This window comes from Symphodus melops, assembly GCF_947650265.1.
Source record: "Symphodus melops genome assembly, chromosome: 2".
NCBI classification, from domain to species: Eukaryota; Metazoa; Chordata; class Actinopteri; order Labriformes; family Labridae; genus Symphodus; species Symphodus melops.
Window position 1 is genome coordinate 25656858 of NC_136692.1, and position 21903 is coordinate 25678760.

The 21903-nt window shown below is 39.6% G+C and overlaps 1 long non-coding RNA gene across 1 annotated transcript; it reads right to left on the bottom strand.

Annotated features, from left to right (window-relative positions):
- Positions 1–6424: 6424 nt before the first annotated feature.
- LOC306819813 lies at positions 6425–17741 on the bottom strand. Its single transcript, XR_013778612.1, has 3 exons — positions 17637–17741; positions 15401–15535; positions 6425–6564 (listed from the first exon to the last, which is right to left on the bottom strand). It is a non-coding gene; the product is annotated as an uncharacterized lncRNA (long non-coding RNA).
- Between the last annotated feature and the right edge of the window lie 4162 nt (positions 17742–21903).

Sequence of the window (21903 nt, forward strand, 5' to 3'; positions counted from 1 at the left end):
AGAAAACGTTTGTGTTTTTTTTCCTTGTTTACATCTTTTTTGCATTTTCTTCCCTTTTTTCCCCGTTTATTTAGGAATAGAAGATGATTAAAATAAAACTATTGGTTATTAATTATTTTCTAAAATAAATGGTGTTCATTTTAGGATATCAAGTAAATATTCTGTTTTACAAGATGAGCAGAGACACTCGTCTCATTTTACTCCGATCAAAACAAAGGAATGTACACTGTTGTCATGTCAACGCCACAGTGCTGTGACGCTTCAGGGTCAATTTACACTCGGTCAACATGTTCACTGTGTCTCTGTCCGTCTCTCGTCCTCCCAGTCGTTACCTTAGACACAGCAGTTTTCTTACAATCAAATATTCACCTCCTCATTCATTTTTCACGCACAGACTCTTTCCAGGTCAAATGATGCACGCAAGAGACAACAGAGACGAAGCTTAAACCAACATTATATCACATTTATTGCCATGAAACGTCTCTGTGAGCATTTGCAAGTCTCTGCAGGATCAGAGTTATTATTTGCTTTTGTGCTGGTAGGAAGTATTGTGACAACATAATGTCATGTTTGAAAGGAACAGTGGTAATAAAGAAGTCTTCTTCAGAGTACTTTTTCATGTTCTGTGTTTGAGTTATACTCCAGTGGTTGCTTTTGATTTAACCTTCTCAGCACATCACCTGGATGATCTAAATGTAGTCACTAAAATACAAAACCACACTTGAGAGGGACATTTACTAACAAAAGGAAAGTAAAGTAAAAAAGTTCAGCTTGAATCAAGTCTCAACAAGAGGCACCACATGAGCAGCACAAGTGTCAGCAAACAGAGATCTGATCATTGTTATTGATTCAAGAAGAAAACACGCTCGACCTGCAGTCTGACAATCCCCCACTACAGGGCGGTGCTGCAGACAAGTGAGCCTTACGCTATACAAAAGCACACAACAACTAAAGCTGACCAAAGAGCTGTACGAGCACACGTAAAAACAACACAATAAAAACACCGAATAATTACAGACAACGAGACCTCAGATACCATAAACCGTAAAGGCCAAAGGGAAAAAAAGACAACTCTTACGCCGAGCCAAAAGTCAATTAAAAATGTGCTTCAAAGTTTGACGCAGTGAAGAACAGCCGAACATGTGCCAGGCAGAGCGGTCCAAAGCTTTAGAGCTGTGAGTGACAAGGCTCTGTCACCCCTGAGCTTCAACCCCAACCTTAAGAATCAGAATCTGTTTTATTGGCCAGGTATGTTTAACACGCAAGGAATTTAACTGTGGTAGACCTTGCTTTCTTTGCAACAATGTAAACATTAAATATTAAATTAGATTAGATAATAAGGGCGGCTGTGGATCAGTGGTACAGTCAGTCATCTCTCAACCGGAGGGTCGGGGGTTCGATCCCCAGCACCTGCAGCCCCATGTCTGATGTTTCTCTGGGCAAGACACTCAACCCCAGGAGTGAATGAATGTGTCTGCATGAGATGACTTCTTAACTGATGGTCACTTTATACAGCAGCCTCTGCCATCAGTGTGACCGGCAGTGTCAGACGACTAGAAGAGATCTATACAAGCTCAGGTCCGTTCACTGTTTTACATTTAGACAGAGTGCACATCTGAGGGGATTTGGGGGAATTTCCGATTAAGCCTTTATATGAATTATTATTATTTTCATACGTTTCCTTGTTCTGCAGGAAGTTCCATGAAATATAAATTAAGTTTTATTCATTGAATTAATTATGATCTAAAATTATTTCACTGTAATTTATAAAACACCTCCTGCCTTTAACTTGTTATTTACAGAACATGCAGATTTCACAAAGAAATCTGCATGTTAGCTACCATAGAAACAGTAATAAGATTTATAAAATCAAATAGTTGCAGTCAAATATTTAAAAACATTCTGCCTAATTTAAATGTCCCATGAAGATGGGAAGTGTCACTTTAATCGGCCTCAGTATAACGTGTGGCCGTTTGAGGACACGGCGAGAAGCTGTAAACACAACGAGACAAAACACAAACAGATGGAGCAGAAAAACAAGCAGTGAACAAGAGTTAAGAACACTAAAAACAAACGGCACCATATGCCACCTGCCACACAGGCAGACACTTAAGTCTGGTACAGCCTGGCACAGTCTGACCCGGTCAGACTGACCTGGTTCTGAAAGGAACGTGTGTGAGACGTTTGATTGAATAAAGTTTAAATCAACAGATCTTCCCTAAGAGAGACTCTTTACAAACACTGTTTCCAAAAAGAAGTTAGAATGTGAATAAAAACAGCATGAGATGATTTAAAGCCAACACATGGTTGGAAATAACACAAAGACAACATGTTCATGTTGTTTTTGGAAAGTTAGATGCCCGATTGCAGTTAGATGCCAATAACAACATGTTTGCAAAACACTGAAAAAGTTGTAAAATGCTGAAGGAAATTATTTTGTGGAACATCTCACTCATGAAAGTGTATCTGTAAACAGGTGAGTAACCGCATTGGTTATGAAAGGAGTCTCTCTGAAGATGGGGAGAATTCATGTTCACCGCCACATTTATAAAAAAAAAAAGAAACGCTCCAATGAGCTCACGTCTGTGCGGGGCTGATTTTTATTAAAACTCATCCGTTCTGATTTGATGAAGGATAAGAGACATTTATAATAATGAATGACAGGAAGGCGAGCTACAGCTGATGTCCATGTTTTATTTACGGTCTATGATAAACTGGATTTTGTTCAGTCCCAACTTGTCCCCCATTGAAAAAAAAGGTTTGGTTCATTATTTCAAGATTAAAACTCAACAAACGAGATCCTGAAGTGTTGAGCAGCTGAAATCCTACATGAAGAAAGACACTTAAATATTCCACTTTTTCAAAATGACTGAAAATACTCTCCTCAGTTCACACAATGCTTCGAGTGTTGTTACTTTTTGAAACGTGTTGCTGGCATGAAATTCAAAATGAGCGCATTAGTTTAAAAAAAACAAAAAAAATGTTCTAACTTTAAACCTTAAATCTGTTCAATCAAATATGAGTTTTGAATGTTGTGTAGATCTTCATATTATGTTTTTATTTACATTTTACAACATCACAGAGGTGGGGTCTAAAAATGATGATACTCTGTATTATTTGATTCTCCTGCATAGAGGTCTTTATTATTGTGTTCTGGTTCAGAGTTTCAACACGTGGTACTCACAAAGAGTGTAGATGTGCTGCTGGTTGCCTAGCAGCAAAGTCACACCCTGTATACCAAGGCTTCAAGTCCAACCTGCGGCTTGTTTCCTTCTCTATCCACTGTCTTCTCAAATAAAAGGCATAAAAGCACCAAAATAAATCCTTAAAAAAAGAGAAGTGTAGCTGACCATGTGAGGGTGAATTAAGTAAACTGCTCATAGTGAGGGAGATGAAAATGTGGATTTCGCCGCTGTGAGCCAAAGTTTCATGAAGCACTGAAGGGTGAAGTGTCTTTAAAAAAGTAACATGTTGTATTTCTAAGAGGCACTCATCACCTCTTCAGATCAAACTGTTCTCAGTTTCAATAACCACGCTGAAAGAAATATCACTCATGCATGCACACAACAACAACAGAACCGAAGTCTTTGAGTAGTTGACAACCTATCAACCTACATGTCTAGTCAAGCTGTGTGACTAATAATACACCGCTTCTGGGTTACTCCTTGTTATGTCAGAGTGGTCAGTGAGGTACTTCCTCTGCAGCGGAAACAGTTTATGACGCCAAGTGACAGCAGGTTAATCGGCTTGGTGACATTTGACATCTGTGCCTAAAATGTAGCCAAGGGTTTAGGAGACGGGGCAGGAGATTAGTGTCAAAATAAACACCGACCTGCTGTCATTTCAATTTCATTTCAATGAGTATAAATGAAAGTCTGAAGTCCATATTTATGAATTAACTTCAAACGTTTAGACACACAGACACACTGTCTGGCTAATTGTCTAGCTGCACTGGATCTTTTTCCATTCTGTTCAGTTGTGTGTGGTCCTCTTTATGTCCAGTCCAGCTGAATATGAGAATAGTTTCACTCATTTGTCTTTTTAAATGTCTTCAAGCATTTGTCAAAAACAAAGCCGCTGTAATTAAGTTCTCAGTGAACTGAAAAACTCATTGCATCCACTATGTTAGAAAACACTGTCTGTAAATATTTCCTCTCTATGATAAGTAACATGAACTCCAATCCAATAAAAAACCACTAACACCATCACTGTATAATAATGTTACATATGGGCTTAACAAGCACTGACATCTGCTCAGACTTTACTTTCATTCAACCTGTCCGTGTCTTTCAGGCATTTAAGGCTGCAGGATCCCTCGACCCCTTGGTATCATTGGTATCATCATCATCGTTCAATACCCAACAAAAACTACACCGCACAAATACCCGAGATCCTTTTGCCCCACCGTACGCTCCGAAAGGCCAAACACAGGGCAGATTCAAGGCAGAATTTGACCCAAAAGCAGCTCAAATACCAAAAAGATTTTTTGGTACCAAGCAAAAGAGGATCAAAAAACTGGTGTGATGGTGAAATAGATTAATAATAAACATCGGGCATTTTTTTAGATTTTTCAGTCTGAGGCCAACTTTGATGGACTCTAATGAAGAGACAATTTGACAGAACAACTTCTAATTTAACCCAGCTAATCTAATGTTATATGCCATTCCAGGGAAAACTAGCTGATACAACCTCCATGTTAGGAAATGAAGGCTTAAGACTGTGACATGAGTGGAATTTGTTTCTGTTTTAAATCTCAGTTTGTCCAAAAACTAAACCACCTAGGCCAATTTCATTTTTGAAATCCTTTTCAGAACTAAAGCACATAGCCACTGAGTAAAGGCCTCCTAAAAACGCCTTCCTGTTAGGCAGTCCATCGTTTGGGGGGAAAAATGGTAGTACTATATCTCAGGAACTACACCACCTACAGAACTAAAATGTTGCACACGTTCATTTCAGCCAAGTACCAACTTGTATACCGAATTTCATCAAGACATCAAGAGATGGTCAGGTGGGGAGCAATGGACCAATTGGCATGGAATAACTCAATGATTCATTTTTATTTCGCACATACAAACAAAAACACACACACACACACACACACACACACACACACACACACACACACACACACACACACACACACACACACACACACACACACACACACACACACACACACACACACACACACACACACACACACACACACACACACACACACACACACACACACACACACACACACACACACACACACACACACACACACACACACACACACACACACACACACACACACACACACACACACACACACACACACACACACACACACACACACACACTTTTGTATGAAATGTTATCTTTGCTGAATGCTAACGATTGTTGTTTATATTTTTATTGCCTGTGTTTGACTTATTCTTCTTTTCTTTTGTCTTGCAAGAAAAAAAAAGAAAATTGAAACAACTCTGCATTGTTAAATATTCTTCATAAAATGTTGTTCTTCCTCTCGGGCGTACAGTGTACATCACTTTGGACAAACGTGTCTGCTGAATGAAATCGTACCTTCTTTACCTCATTGGATTTTTGATCACGTAAATTAAAACAATCTAACATATAATATACACATACAAAGTCTGAATTAAGGGTTAAAGGTCATTTGTGGGCTTAAATTAAATGATGCCTCCTAATCCCTTTACTGTGTAAAAAAGAAGTGCACTCACAGAAGTACTTGAGCGTCTCCTCAATCTGCTCGTGTGTGAGTCCCAGAACGACCTCTGGTCCCAGCACAGGAGTGTGCAGCCAGTCATCACTGTCGTATCCAAACACACTGTCTGCTCGCAGCGTGTAGCTGGGCTGACCCTCTGACAGGAGGCTCACTATCTCCAGCTCCGGCAGGTCTGAGCAAAGGTCTGAGTGTGCAAAACAGTTGTAGTTATTAATGAGTGTAGGGGTTTATGTATGTAGAGAAGCAGCACTGTAACAAACGTATGGAAACAGACATGTCAGCTGCAATGACACACTGCCCTCTAGTGGCAAATCTGTGAACCTACATCATTCTTTTACTGCTAAAACACTGGTGAAACACATGGGAATTGTTATGGTTGATTTATTTAATAGATTATCATTTAATCTTTTGTTTGTTGTTGTAGTTTCATTGTCCAATAACTCTTTATTAATAAATGATTAAACGCCCTATTCAAGACTTACCTGTTAAAGTTGATGCATCGTGGTAGTGTTGTTGTCTCAGGTCCCTGAGGTTCCCAGGTGAAGCCAAATTAAGAGGCTGCGGGGCCACATCCAGGGCCCCCGACACCTCCCCCTGCCCCTCATGGAGGGAGAAGGCTGACTGGGAGTCCAGGTGTGTCTGTGGGGGCCAGGAGGGAGGAGAATGGGGAGGAAACCCAAAAGTGGAGGAGGGAGAGGAGGCAGGGTGGGACAGCTTGACTGGAGCTGGAGGGTTCAGGGTGAAGTCAGACTCAGAGCTGAGAGGGACTGAGGCCCCAGCGGCTCAGGAAGACAACACAGACGTCGAGGACATCAGGCTCTGAAGGGGCCGGGTGGCTGAAGAGTAGAGAAAGGAAAACACAAAAATAAGAGAGGGAAGAAAAGAGGAAAGAAGCATTAGTATATCAAAGGGGCTTTGTACAGTGTTTTTGACACATGACAGATGATCCTGATTTATTTAGCTGAATATTGCAAATTCAAAAATACATTAAACCCATAAATGATTTGAAAACAAAGGGGGGGAAACAATTCATAGAAACTGAGGCTTAATTTCATTTGTAAAGCAGGACAGTCTTTCATCTGTGCGATCACATCAGGTACGTTATAGAATATCAAAGAAAGTGTCATGTGTTTTCAAAAGGGTTTCTCACTACTTACCATTCTCACTTTTTACACATTACATATATCAATTTTGATCTCCTTATTTGATAATTCATTTTTCCATAAAATAAATTCACATCTCTCAAAACAAAGCTACAGTTTCTAATAGTAACTGAGATTGTTTATATTTTACAAAATATCTGAACTGTTTCAGGGTGAAACCTTCTGTTTGGTCAAACTACACAGGAAGCATGGCTGTGCCTCCAGCAGCCCATCCTTCAGGGTCACAAAGATCCAGTTTCCACAGCCAGAAGCTACACACAGATCAGGTTGCTCAGCATAGTTTCAACACGCCTATAAACACACACTGCATGAGGCAGCACACGTTTTAATAATTACACACAGGCCAGTAGCTAGAGTAGGGAGAGTGTTTCAAAATATCCATCAAGTTTTATTTATCTGTATTATAGTTTTCTTACATGATGTATCCAACAGGAAATAACATTTAGAGTATGCAACCCACTGTTCAGGCTGCATGTGATCTGTGGATCGATGGAAAATTATCACCAAAGTGTCAAATAAACCACTTTGCAGTCTCGGTGAAAAGTCACGGATGCAGGCCCCATGGAGATCTGCTCTAGAAAGACAGAAGTATTCTTTTTTTAAATATATTTCTGACTAAAGCTTGTCGCAGATTTGAACACAGTCTATGACGTTCACACAGAAATGTGAATTTGCACTTTTCTGTGCGTTTGAAACTGCGTATATTTTTCTCCGTTTCATCTCAACGTAAGAACAGCGTCTGTAGATGAGTGCAGTGACGTCTGTACATTGATGTTTAGGAAACATTCTGGTCATTTAGCCTTTAGTTTATAGTATAATCATTTTTAGTTTTAGCCTTTACTTTATTTGACAGAAATCCAACTTAGTTTTAAGTCAAAGGTAATCAAATGGACGCTGATGCACGCTGGTGTACGCGGGTAAAAGAAGTCGATTGTAAAGGCTAAAGGTCTGACTGACAAAAAGCAAGTATCCAATTAATTAGAGAAACACACAATCAAGGATCTAATCTAAGTAAAGAAACACATCTGAAATAATCCAACATACTATTTAATTATATCATTTATACTAAATACACAACAAAGAGCTCCTACAGTGAATAGCCTATGAGTCAATGTGTTAATCATGACACAGGATCCATGCTTTATTCAGGCCGGTAACAAAAGGACACTTGAAACCTCGACCCAGTTATTACAGTCAATAAAAGCTGCTGGCTGAAGGGCAAAGGGTTAGGCCCGATTAAAGCAACAGCTGCTCATCTATCATAGGAACAGGACTTCCACGTGTACCATAGTGTACACATCATAATAACACACCAACCTGATTTAACCAAAGCACCAGTATCACTGGTCATCACCAACACGAGCACACAGTTAGCCTCTGTACCTCCCTGTTGGTCTGTTCCTCTGCACTCCATCCAATCAGCTGAGTGTTTTGGGTCACAGCCACCACTTTCCCATCAATCCTCTCTCTCTCTCTCTCTCTCTCTCTCTCTCTCTCTCTCTCTTAAAGACCCACCAGCTGCACACACTTCAACACTCACCTCCCATCAGAGCAACCAATTCTGACACTGACATGCATGTGTGTAATCAAGAGAGTAATGCTGTCACGTACCATACGTCAACAAAACATTCACTTAAAGATTCATTTTGAGGTATCATCATAACATGTATCCACCTTACGCTGTGCTGTGTTCTTTATTTATACCAAAAATCGACAAAATCTGAGTTAAAAAAAAAGGATAATTATAATTTCACTTTCTTGTGAAAAAAAGCCAGTTATGCATTCACAAGGAGAAAAAAAGACATGACCAGGCTTTTCACATTAGCACTGTGTCACTTCTAATTTAGCAGTGAGTGAAACACAGTGCTGGTTTGTTAAGCATCCAGCCAAGCGAGAACCTGTCAGCCACTTAGGGGTGACACTGAGGGACACGGTTATTAGCCCTCTCTCCCTCCTTTCTGTTCTCATCTTTTTACTGCGTCAGGCAGGACGCCAGAGGGTGTGTGTGTGTGTGTGTGTGTGTGTGTGTGTGTAAGGGGGAGGGGGGGGGACTGTCAGCTGAGAACTCAGCAAGAGCATCATTTATACAGTGCATAATGGAGCTGCACAGATTAGCCTTCAGAAGCAGCAACAGAGTAGCAGCCCAAAAATTGCTTCATATGTCGACACAGGGTTGTTGAAAGTGTACAGTTACCACAATCTGTGACACTTTAGTCGAATACAAAAATAACAAAAACTAGTCACATGAACTGCAGTAGAAGAGGCGGCTGAGCCGTGATAATTGCTTCAAGTCACGTCTGAAATGACAGCCTGACTTTGACCCTGGAGTCCGGACTGGACCTGAGCTCAGCAGAGTGGAGGTACAGTAAAGGCTGTTTGAAAAGCTCTACGTTGGTACTCTGAGCAAACAATGCTCTTTCAGGAGGGTGTGTACGTGAGCGGAGGCACACAGGAGGGAAAGGACACACAGGGAGGAGGGGGGAGGGAGGAGAGCAGTGAGTACAATTCTGCAAGCAGCCCAAAGGAAACTTTGCTTTTCACTTCTTCTGTGACTTTAAGTGAAGAGGCGACAGCTCAGAGGTAATCGCTGCTCAGATAACTAGAAACAGCTAGAAGTTCATTAATGCAAATAAACCCACATTAACAACTGAGATTGAAACCTTACAGCAGCATTGGGCTCCTTATACACGCTGTATACTCCAAAGTTCATTCAATTATAAACTTGTAAGACAAGAAGATGGGGGTTTTTTTCCCCCCAGTATACTTAAAGAAGCTTTAAAAGCTGAAACCAATTTGCAGAAATGGCCAATTTTAAAGTTGACTGTGCGACTTTTTGATGCAGTGAATATTGCTCCAGCTTTAAACCAAAACAAACTGCTGTTTGGCGACACCGCGGAGCCTCCACTCTCCTCCAGCAGCACACCTCCAAGCCCCCCTCCACGAAGCAATTTCATGTAAATTCATAATGTTTAAAAGTGTTTTAAAAGCATAATTTAGTCATTTATGAATGATGGACAGGGTTTTTTTATGTTTCTGTTAAGACATCACAGTGTAGTTAGTTTTGACAGATGTAATGTAAGCAGTTTGGATGATTGATGATTGATTGATGTATGACCGTGCGATCGTGTTAGATCTGTATTTCACTTTCAAGTTTTTTCAGTAAACATTTTAAAAGCGAAGGAAAGTTGTCCCGTCTTTTTGCTCTTGTGTAAACATTGAGAGTTGACTTCAAACAAGTGATACAGAGGACGAAGAAAGAGACAGAGTGCCACTCATGACTCAGAGAGACATTCACATGCAGGATATACTTGATGTTGTATGAATGTGTGAAATGTCACACATTCTTAATATCCATGAAAAAAAAACTTCTCACATGTTCTTTTTCTGTCTACATTTGAGGGTCTAAAATGAATAAGAAGGAAGAATTAACATGTTTTATGTTTTCTCCATCTTAACATCAAAGAGCAGCCAAGAAACAGTGTTTTCTTAATCAGCAGATTACATCTATTCCCAAAGAGAATTATTCTAACTGAGCATTAAAAGTCCCATTTTACACCCTTTTTGTGGTGTTTAAATGCTTATGTGGCAAGAGAATTTTAAAGGCGGGGGGTTAAGAGGCTCTGCATTACAGACATGTTTTGAAATATTCAGCTGTAAAGGATAAACTACTACTGAAATATAGAGTAAACTTACTGGACTAATGTCACAAAGGTTTTAGTTTCAGGGTCGATGCACACATTCATAACATTTCTGTAATGTGACGTGTTAACCATCACAGCTAATTTTGAACTGCAGTCCCTGGGCAGGTAAGTGACAGAACAATAGACACAAGGTGCTTTACAACACAGCCGCAACACTGCACACTTAGCAGAGTGACACATACTGTAGGACGCTTAGAAGCAAGGACAGCAATTTAAATTTAGAAAAAAAGAGACTAAAACAGAACAAAACTTAAGTGAGTCATTTTCTTGAAAAGGACATTCAAACCCTTAACAATAAATGAACCAGGTAACAGCAGATTTGATCAGCCATCAGTGTGTCCACACTCTGCTCTCTCATAATCCAGAGAGAAGCGGACGTGCATCAGGTCACATCATGAAATCACCAAACACATTACCTGCAGTCTGCCAACACAAACTCTCTGCATCACAAGACATTTATTGACCAATCAAACTCCAATGATGATGACATGAATGTCCTCTATCTGTGGGGGCAACGACTGCACTCTTCACTGCTTAGGTCACGATATCTGTGACATCAGCAAGAATAGTTCAGGACTTTCAATCAATCACATTCATCTTCTTTTTTTTCTTCTAAACAAAGAAATGTGAGGAAAGATTTTGGTTGAAAAAAAAAAAGTAACTGAATTTATTCGTCTATTTCACCACGTTTTCTGCAAACTTTGAATTTACTCAGTATATATTAAGTTGTAAAACTGATTATTACTCATGCAGACGTTACACAGCCGATTACTTTTAACCCTAGCTTTGTCGTTACATTATCACTCAAAATACATTTTAAACCTTGAGCAGATTAAGCTACTTTTTATTCAGCACGTTATTTCAACACTAACCAGCTGTGCAAAACTAAAACTGCAATGAAACCCTCACGTTCTAATCCAGTAAATTACATTAATGTATTTGTTAAGCAGCAGACTCTTCGTAGGTGTTTAATGAGGACAGATGTTTGGTCAACCATTTATTCAACATGTGTCGTCTTTGCCAAGTTTCCATAAAAGGACAAGTTTATTAGTCATTACTGTGTTAACAGTCATAACGGACGGGTTTTAGATTTAAGATGAGGTGATTAAATATGCAGGTTTATTAAATCCGCGGATCACTTTGTAAACAGCACGATGCAAACATGATGACGTATATCTGATACTGAACAAATATTGACACTGAAAGCACATTTTTGCAGCACAGACAAAGACGTGATGGTTGGATTCAATCCTGCTTTTTTAAAATGTATTTGAGCATAGATTATCATTATCACCGGGGGCGACAGTAGCTCAGTCCACAGGGACTTGAATTGAGAACCGACGGTGACCGGTTTAAGTCCCGATGCAGCCCATAATATGGAAGTAGGTCTGTTAGCTGGAGAGGTGTCAGGGCCCTTAGGCAAGGCATCAGACCCCAAACTGCTCTAGTAGGTGGCAGCCCCACTCTGACATCTCTCTACTAAATGCATGTCCACACGTCCTGTTTGTGAATGTGTGTTATTCAGGCCGGTGTGTGTGAGAAGCATGTCTCTAAATAACAGTGTAAACCTCAGGCATTAATGAAGTCCATCAAATAAAACGATAAATAAAAGCTAAACATTCAGGGACTTAAGGTTGTTGAACTTTTGGATATTTAAAGTTTATTAAAAACAATACTATTTTCATTATTTTATCATTCAATAGAAACAATAAGAATCCAAGTGTTTGGGTGCTTCTAGCCTAGTGGTTAGTGTGCGCAGGCTCAAGTCCACCGAGCGGGCTGCCGGGGTTCAAATCTGACCTGTGGCTCATTTACTGCAAGTCACTGATAGTCTCTCCTTGATTTCTGACCTCATCCACTGTCCTATATCTAAAATATAAAAGGCATGAATAGACAAAAAATAAAACTTAAAACAAGTATGCACATTTTGAAAACCTACAGGTCGGGTCAGCACTCAAAATGTGAACCCGAAGCTGCAGAGAGAGAAACAGTGAGATCAGCAGTGGTCCTTTCAAAATGACAGGTCAGCAAAAACGGACATTCCTCAGGTCCTTTTGCCGTCTCATTAAGATGCAGAAGTTAAAAATGATATCTCCGGAAAACAGACAGGGAGCAGAGAGCGGGACAGCAGAGAAACTGTTTAAATTGCACAAATAAATTGGCAACCTTTCTGTAGCACACGCTGCCAATTTATATCTGCTGTTACACAGTGTTCAGGAGTTTGCTTACAACTAGCTCTTACTGCTTACTGAATATCAGGTGCCTACTGCCTCAGACTTCTAATTCTGTTGTCTTGGTAACAATAGAGGTGTCTATTAATTATTGATTTATCTAGTATCATATCAAAGTGTAATCCTGGTGTACTGACAGACTCAGAACAAGTGAACGTTTGTGTCAAAACTTGATGAATCATGGGTGTACATTATCATTTGACTGATTACAGTACTGGCCAAGAGAATGACGTTCAGAAGAGCGTTCTGAGAACAAATAAAAACAACAGTGTATCACAACACAACATAGAGAGAAAATAGAAACAGTAGGGGAAAAAGAGCATGGGAACCAAACAACAGGTCGATCCAGAGGACCTTAAAGTGAGCAAGAATGTCACCCTGACAACTGGGAGAGCTAAATCTGGACAGCAGCAAACTGTGACAGAAAGTGGGCACAAAAATCTAACTGCAAGTTAGTCACTCTCTAAATGGCAACCTCTGCAACTTTCACCCAGCATGCATTACTTCAAATCTGCTCCAGGAGCTGTAAGAGATCATCAGAGCTGCATTACAACTAAAACATCGTCTGGAGCTCTTTGAGATCCTAGCAGGAAAAAAACTAAAGATAAGAGCACACCTCATGTTAAAGGGATACGACACCCACTTACATGAAGCTGTGTATCATTAGAAACATGGTAGTAGTGCTGAATGGTCGTGAATCCAGCCCATGCAATATGACGCTTTTTGCATCACAAGAAGAAAACTTTCAAGCAAAGGAAAACACATTTTTCTCGTCTCAGGGCAAAATGAGGGTTGGATTCACGACCATTCAACACTACTACCATGTTTCTAATGATACAAAGCTTCATGCAAATGGCTGAAGTATCCCTTTAACATGTTTTTCTCCTCTACTATTTTATTTACAGTAAAACTTGTTTTCGTGGCGCACTGAGTGTGTGAGCGCTTGTGTGACAGACCATGTGTTTCCACCTCCACCTGATCTTAGTTAACACCTAAGATCCCTGACTTTTAAAGGAGAAACTGACAGATCCAGACGAGACAAGGTTATAATCATCGAAAATGTTATTTTCCATCAGTATTGGAATGGATGCGTCCCTTAGCCACAAACACAGCTATTGTGTTGCTCGAACTGTAGATTGTTTCAAACAGGAGAAGTAGGCTGAAGGCAATGTGGATCTCTTTTTGAATACAGTCCAATACATTTTAATACATTCAAAATATAGGTTTCTGAGTGAACACTGAACACTTTATGTTCGTGTTTAAGAACCTTGAGTTTGATCTGTTCAAACTAAAACCAAGTGTTGAATCTAAAGTCACCAAAGCACAGCTGTGACTGCAGCCATTGACCTCCAGCTTAGAGGATTTGAGACACTCTGAAACACAGGCACACTTCACAGTGTTGGATCATTTACTCTTCTATACTACAGATCAACCTGAACAGATAGCACAGCACATCTGTTTCCCTATCTACATCTCGGTTCTTAACCTCTTCGTGTGACAAATCAAATTCAACAAGGTGAAAAAAAGTTTCACATGTAGAAACAATAAAACATTTGTAATGAAGCCGGAGTGAGCATGAGGTCATGGTGTCCAACCGTGAGAGTCTCCTGTTAATGAACACCTTCATCATAAACACGTGCTGTGATCAGAAACCAAAAAGAGACGTATCATAAAAAGGTGTGTCTGCCTTACTTTGACGTATGCAACACATATAAGACAACTGACACACTTATTCAGAACAGGAAATCAGAAAAAGCCTCAGGACCGATAATTAACAGGATTGGTTCAAAGATACTAAAAGGCAAGCATGAAGCAAATGTCATCCCTCATCATTTTTCATAAGGTGTTGGATGGCTGTCCATCTTGTCTTTGTCTATTGTGTCTTGTGCAAAACTTCCTTAACTAGCATCGTTAGCTAATCATCCTGTCGATGGTGCTACAGCAGCTGTGTGAAGTGAAAAATGTGTTGGTTCGCAACGAAATCAGTCGAACATGCTACAATGTCGCAGCTAAGAATACGACCGAGGATTTAAGATGACAAGAATTGTCGACGCCGTCACATTGTTTTTACTTCACTGTTGACGAATAAAACCTTTTTTTCTTTGGAAATGTTTAGCTAAACTGCCAAACATCAGATTTGTTTAACTTTAAAACAGATTGTTTTTCCACAAACCATCCTGACATAGACGATACAAGAGTAAAAGTACCATTTACAGCTACAGAGATATCTGACAACTTCCATGAATTACAGACAACCGTATGGTGTGTGTGTGTGTGTGTGTGTGTGTGTGTGTGTGTGTGTGTGTGTGTGTGTGTGTGTGTGTGTGTGTGTGTGTGTGTGTGTGTGTGTGTGTAGGTCATAGAATAAAAGAAAACACAGATGTTTTTCTAAGGTTCAGTCATGTTGATGTGAGAAGTGTAGAGAGCGAAACAAGCAGAAAGTAGTCTGTGCTGGATCAATGCTCATCAACAGACTGAATGCAGCTAGAGACACAGGGACCACATGCTACATGCTAATAACAATGAAGAAAGCCATGAGGTTTAGAAGTCATTTAAAAACTACAAACAAAGACTTACTGTGCTGCTGCAGTTATCTCAGCAGGTGATGCTCTGTGGTCGTAGGTTTGTGTTTCCTTTAGTTTCATCAAATGAAATCTTCTCTGCTGCTAGTGCTGCTGTGCCAACCGGCTTCTGTCCTGTCCCAAGAGTGTCCTGTCAGAGAGAGAGAGAGAGAGAGAGAGGGAGAGAGAGAGAGAGCAACAGTGAGGCGGGGCTGTGGGAAGAATGAAAGAGGAGGAGGAAGTGGGACGTACACGAAAAGGCGTGCTGGTTTATTATGAGACACAACAGACGGACAGAAGTTAAAAAAAGGAGCAGGAGAGAGGTCTGTGAGGCAGCGCTTCTTCTGCAGCTGCAGGTCAGGATTGACCTCTTCCTCATGGACTCATTTGCATCACAGCTCTAGTTTCTGCTGTTTTATCCAAATGAGATTTGAGCCTATGGTTCAGTCTTTATCACCCAGTCTGTTTCCCAGCACTGCTGGTTACTGATTTACAGCCAGTGACTAATTAGCTGCAATCTGAAAGTGCACCAACCTGTACTTTTTTCTTACAAAGACATGCGTTAAATGAATCTGAAACTAGTTAAACGTATCCGTGCATTTACTCATATTACTTTTTAAATATTGGGAACAAAGATAATCGACTTTGATTGGATGTGGACAATGTTCATTTCTTGCATGTTTGCACCCGAATTGATTTATAGTTTGCTGATGGCACATCAGTGATTAGTCATAATGTAACACAACAATAAAGCATACAGAGCAGAACAATAAGTCCAATTCTATTAATGCTAGTTTTGATAATTCTTCCAATTTCCAGATAAGATAACAGCAACATGTAAAGAGAAGTGATTGATGTGATAAATGGTTGGTAATGTTGTGTTTGTGGTTAATTCCAGATGGCATGGTTTTATTGCACACAGTCTTATCTAAGGCCCGCATGTTTACCAAAAAAGGGCCTTGTAGTTTCTCGTGGATAATTCATGTTCTTAAATAGAAGCAAGAACGCCACCTCCTCTGTTATTCAACATGTAACCCAATACAGTCATGATATCACGGGAAGTGGCTGAAATATTCAATTACATCACACCACAAGTTGTGTCCAGAAAGTAAAGGAGCTTTAATTACTCAACCAGGCTGAACTCTTCGAGCTAAATCTGGAAGTACCTTTAGAGCCCACAAACTCGCCTTTGTTCAAGTATCTTTTACTCTTAGAAATGTACACGCATCAATCAGATAGATTCCCTATGTGAAACACACAGATAATGAAAAACTGTGGAACGAAAAAACGTTCCCATTAAAAAATTAAACAACAGCACAAATGCAATAGATTTATGAGGTTAAACATACAAAAACAAAAAGAAAAGGCAGAGAGGAGAGAAAAGCTGATCATGTATTTTTGACTGTGATAGGCCTACTTGAAATGTCATTGTGTGCTGCTTCATACTTGACAAGCAGAATATACTAGGTGGATCTCATTTTAGTTTGCACAAGGGTTAGCAGTGTTTTTCACTCTGGCTGTGTGATCACTCACAATCTCCACCGACAGAGTTGAATGAATGCAAAGTGAAAAATGTGATTTGCGCACAAAGTTGCCATTCATCTCCAACCAGTTTATATTTGTACAGAGGGTGCACCTTGTGTGAGACTTAACTGTACTCTTACACTGCACATAAGCTTAAAGACTAAAACTATAGTGTCATTCAGCTGCAAGATCAACATGGAGAAGATGACTTATTTTTTCCTTAAGTTACCTATAGAAGGTTTTTTTTTAACTTTTAATGAGTAAGCTTTTCGATTTTTTCAATCAAATTATAATAAAACTACAATTAAAAACGTGCATGAGTATTGTTTGATGAGGGCTGCCTCTGAGGGCCGCCTTTGTGTATGACGAATAAGATAATAAGCAGAGAGAGAGATACAGAAGAGGATGTAAGTTAACTTGGCAACAAATAAAACGTTCACAGGACAAATATCATCACTCGAAACTGTTTCAGACCACCTTCGACAAAAAGTTACAACACTCGTAATTAAATATTCATCATTCGAGAGTGTAGATGTTTATTAACAGTTCTCAAATCGTGACATCAACTCTTGCACCGAGGAGGAATTCCACACCCTGCAGCGCTGTGGAAATTTCCCCTGACCAAGTTTGGACAGTTTAAGATACTAAAACCCAAGCGACAGGTGAAAATCAAAACTGCAAAAGAAATGACACGATCAAGTAAAGTAAAAGGAAATGAAATAACCTACATATCTGCTTCATCCGTGTCTGCTGAAGGTCGTAGTCGATGCTGAAGTTTCCCTCAGAAAACTTCGTGCTCAGCTGTCACAGCGGCTGGTCGGCTCCGTGTTCCATTTGGTCATCTTGGGAGCGAGGCATCATGGGAAATGTAGTCCTTCAATGAAATTATTATTTCAATCACGATACAGTAGCGCTTCAAAAGAGAAATAGATACAAACAAATAATTATGCTCAACCTGAAAATGATATGACCTCAGCATCACTCAGAAGTATGAAATATAACGTTACAATTATTGCTTTAACAGACACTGTAACACACCTATATGCATACAGGCCTACAGTGTGTAATATATATGAGTGGTGGCTGTCTTTCTCATATTAAGCCAGGTCCTATAGTAGCAGCTGGTCACATGTAAAGTATTTTAAGACGGAGAAATCACATCATGCCTCGGTGATATTTTTGGTTGTTCTATCAGACTGCACAGACAGCGTATGGCCAACAGGTGACACACTTTCAGCAGTAATTGCTGGATGACTAAAACTGAAATAACAGACTACCTTAAGTCGAAGTTCACAAGAAGGGTTGCACTATGACATCTAGCTCTGTGTTGTGTGTTATTAAAGGAATACCCAAAGTTATTTCAACCTGCCTCTCTTTATCTGAATCTTTCGGACTAAAAAGGAAACTCTCATGTGACTGAACCAAAAGCTTCAACCCCGAGGGCCATCATCAAAGCTGGTGTGAGAATGTGCAAAGATAAAACACTCACACTTTCACCCACAGACTCCCACACAGATCGGATATGATCTGAACAAACAGCAATGAGTGTTAACTGAACGTGTGAGCTCCTGTCGACCTCTAGTGGATCGATGGTTTATTCATTTAAACGTGTTCAGTTTTTAATCACTTCTATGTTGCTACATTTTGTATAACATTTCACACAATACATACCTATTATAATGATAACAATAACATATAACAATAATAATCATAAAAACTATACACTGATATTGTATCCATACATGGATGAATTCAAAACTGAAAAATCAACAATATGTGATGATAAAGAAACGTTAGAGGATCAAATGTCTTGTGCTTAAAAGCAAGCCCATATGCTGCATATCGGTCAGGTTATTTTTTGTCACATGTACTGTACCTCTTATTTTTAAATAATTTCTGTCACGTTTACTGTTAGCCTATTTTCATTATCTCAGCAACCACTGTATAAGGACATGATATTTTATTTCTCATTAAAATAAGGTTTGACTCAAATGCCAAAAAACTTTGCAACTTTTTTGAATGTTAATTTGCATAATAGAAAATATATAAAAGTATTTGTTTGGGTCAAAGCTCAAGAATAAGTATGGAGACTTTTTTTTAAAGGTGGAGGTCAATGTGTTTGATGTTTCCAAGCTCAACTTGAATGCCTCTATCATGACCAAAGAGGCGACTCTATTCAGAAGAAATCCCAAAAGTGGTGAATATGTAAACCTTTAAAGCATTTGGCAAAACTTGTCAAGCTCATCTTCATCCTGTAGGAAATTTGGTAAAAGTAAGAACAAGTTGTGTTCCTGATGTTTTGTGTATGACCTCAATTATAGACCTATTTTACCTGGATAACACAAATCTCCAACCTCCAGAAAATGCTGAGGTGACTAAAACAGGTTTGTGCCTCTCTCTTTGTACAGGTGGTCAGCTGCAGCTCCACTGTCCATTGTTCAAAAACATTCCTCTCTGGACACTGTACAGGCTGCATGTCTTCCATTTGTAGGTGATGATTAATAATTTACCCCAGTCTCAATCAGTCCAGTGAGCCACTGCTCTGCTGCAGGCCACTTCCTCTCCCAAGGACAATGGGGCCATTTCCTGTGGGGAAGGAGACAGAGGACCAGCGAGAGCCAAACAGGCCAGCTTTGTGAAGCAGGGACATCATATCAGTGTATCCAGACAGAATTGAGTTTACAAAGATTAATGTTGTGTTTACTGGTGAGTAACAAGACAACAAAGTAATGATACACACTAGTGCAGACGTCTTACTGACCCCTGCTTTAATGTTTACCAGGAAACATGTTCAGAGTGTATCAGGCTGTGAAGTATTGACGTCCGATACAGAGGAATAGAATAATGCAGCCATCTGAATTTTGTCTTTGTAAGAGAGACTTGCTCCTACATGAAAAGGACAGTTCCAAAAGCTAAATATTGAATCAGGGTTGCAGGTGTTTTTGACGAGGTCAGAATGATCTGAAACCCACATGAATCCCACTCTATTTATCCCTGGCTGATTTTCAAGATAAAGAGGCTGCTGTGCTCAGAACAATGACCCCATTCATGTCACTGCTGCCCCAGTGTCCACTGTCAAAAGCCAAAATAAAACAAGACAAGACATGCAGGGAAAAGTAAGAGTATGAAGTTTAAAAGGCAGCTTTTCATTTGGTGAATGGTCTCATAAAGGTTCTTAACACATGAAAAGCCAAGACTGTCAATTGGAACTGAAGCTGTTTTCAAAGAGGGGGCTGTCAGTCAACACATTCACTCTGACAAGTATAATGGCCTATAAAGCCATCAGTGGCCTTGTCCCCCTCGGACCCCGTCTCTTTCACTCAAGGAGACACAGATGATGCCTGTCACAATGGCCACATAGGAAGAGCCGTGACATTTTGCCTGAGGCAGGACATATAATATATCCCCTGACCTCTCTGAGACTGCAATCAGGGATAAGTGTGTTTCATACTGAAGGCACACATATATTAAATGCTAACCTCAGTTAACCACCCCATCTGTGTCTCGAGAAATAAGTTAATTCTTTTCTGTCTGCCTTTATTCTCTGAAAAAAGAGAGAGGATTGAGAGTCTGTCAGGCACTTTCTTAATTAGCCCTTTATGACTAAGGAAGCTTAATGTCAGATTCAATTGAGCTTAAAATATGAGACGCCCAAAAACCTCCCAAACATCCCCTCATCTAAAACGTACTTTCTGTGTTTTGTCTGTTCTTGTTTGCTTTGTGGGTTGTGTTCTGTCCATGTATGTAATATATACAGACTGCAGACTATGGTTGTGTCCAATAAATGCTGATAAACTCTTAACAGAACAGTCAGTTGTTAGAAGACAGTTTTGGTGTCCTATTTTTTTTTTTTAAAGGTGAATTGTTGTTGCAACAATTACATGTTTAAATATTACTTTACACCCCAAAAAACAACAACTCATAAAAAATAGCTTTGCTCCGGATATGTTGGGAGTTGGATTGCTGTGTGTACAAAAACTACCTTTGAATAATTAAATTTGCAATAGTTTCCCAATTAATACAGAGAGCAAACGACAGCGTTAGTTTCAGCCCCGCCCACTTTTTTAAACCTTTTTTTTTGTTAAAAAAAATCTCATATCATTGGGAAAAAAAGGCTAGAGAAAGCAGAGGGTTTTTTTAAACAAAAAAAAAATGAAAATGACAAGGTATGGTCTCCATGAGCTCTCGTCCTCTCTGTCTGCACCTTTTCTCACCCCACATCGACAGAAAGCCTACAAACAAATCCCAGAAAAGGATTAAAAAATTAGACTGAGTCAACTAAAATACAAAGACATGCGACATCGAGATTATCTGTTTTTCTGAGTAAATTGCGTGAGTAGTCGCTCTGACAGAGTATCATTTCCCGGTTATATGTGAGTGACTCATGTCGTCTAGTTTCGCGTTGTGATCAAGGTGTGGTCGGTAGTCATACAGGTGCACCTATTGGTTGTCAGCCCACAGCGTCGTTGTAGTCACTTTCACCTTCAAAACTTGAAATGATTGTGCTTTGTGTCGCAGATCTTTTTTCCCACTGTATTGCTTCTACTGGTAAAAAATTTCTTTACCACATTGATCCATTTGAAAATCATTTGTATGAAGGGCTGCTGTGAGTTGTTATCTGGCATATCTGGCCTATTAGTGCATAATAGTAGTCTATTTGTATTTCAGCAGAACTATTAAAACAGCATGACAAAAAGTTATAACCTACATTTTAGAGATGGCTTATATAGTGGATTTATAGCCTATACTGTATGTGCTCATGGTTCCTTTAACGTTATTTCATGGTTGGCTTTGCAAAATATATCATAACAATACACGAGGCTATAAAAGGCTTTGTTGCTTCAGGCAGTCTTTAAGAATAAACATCTTCTTGATGTTTTCTAATTGACTAAAGTTAATGACATTCAGAGTCTCAAAAGAAAGCTACATTGCCTCTCCCTATGTGGAGCAATAGACTGTGGAGCTGTGGCAGGGTGGGGTCGGGATGTGGTGGGC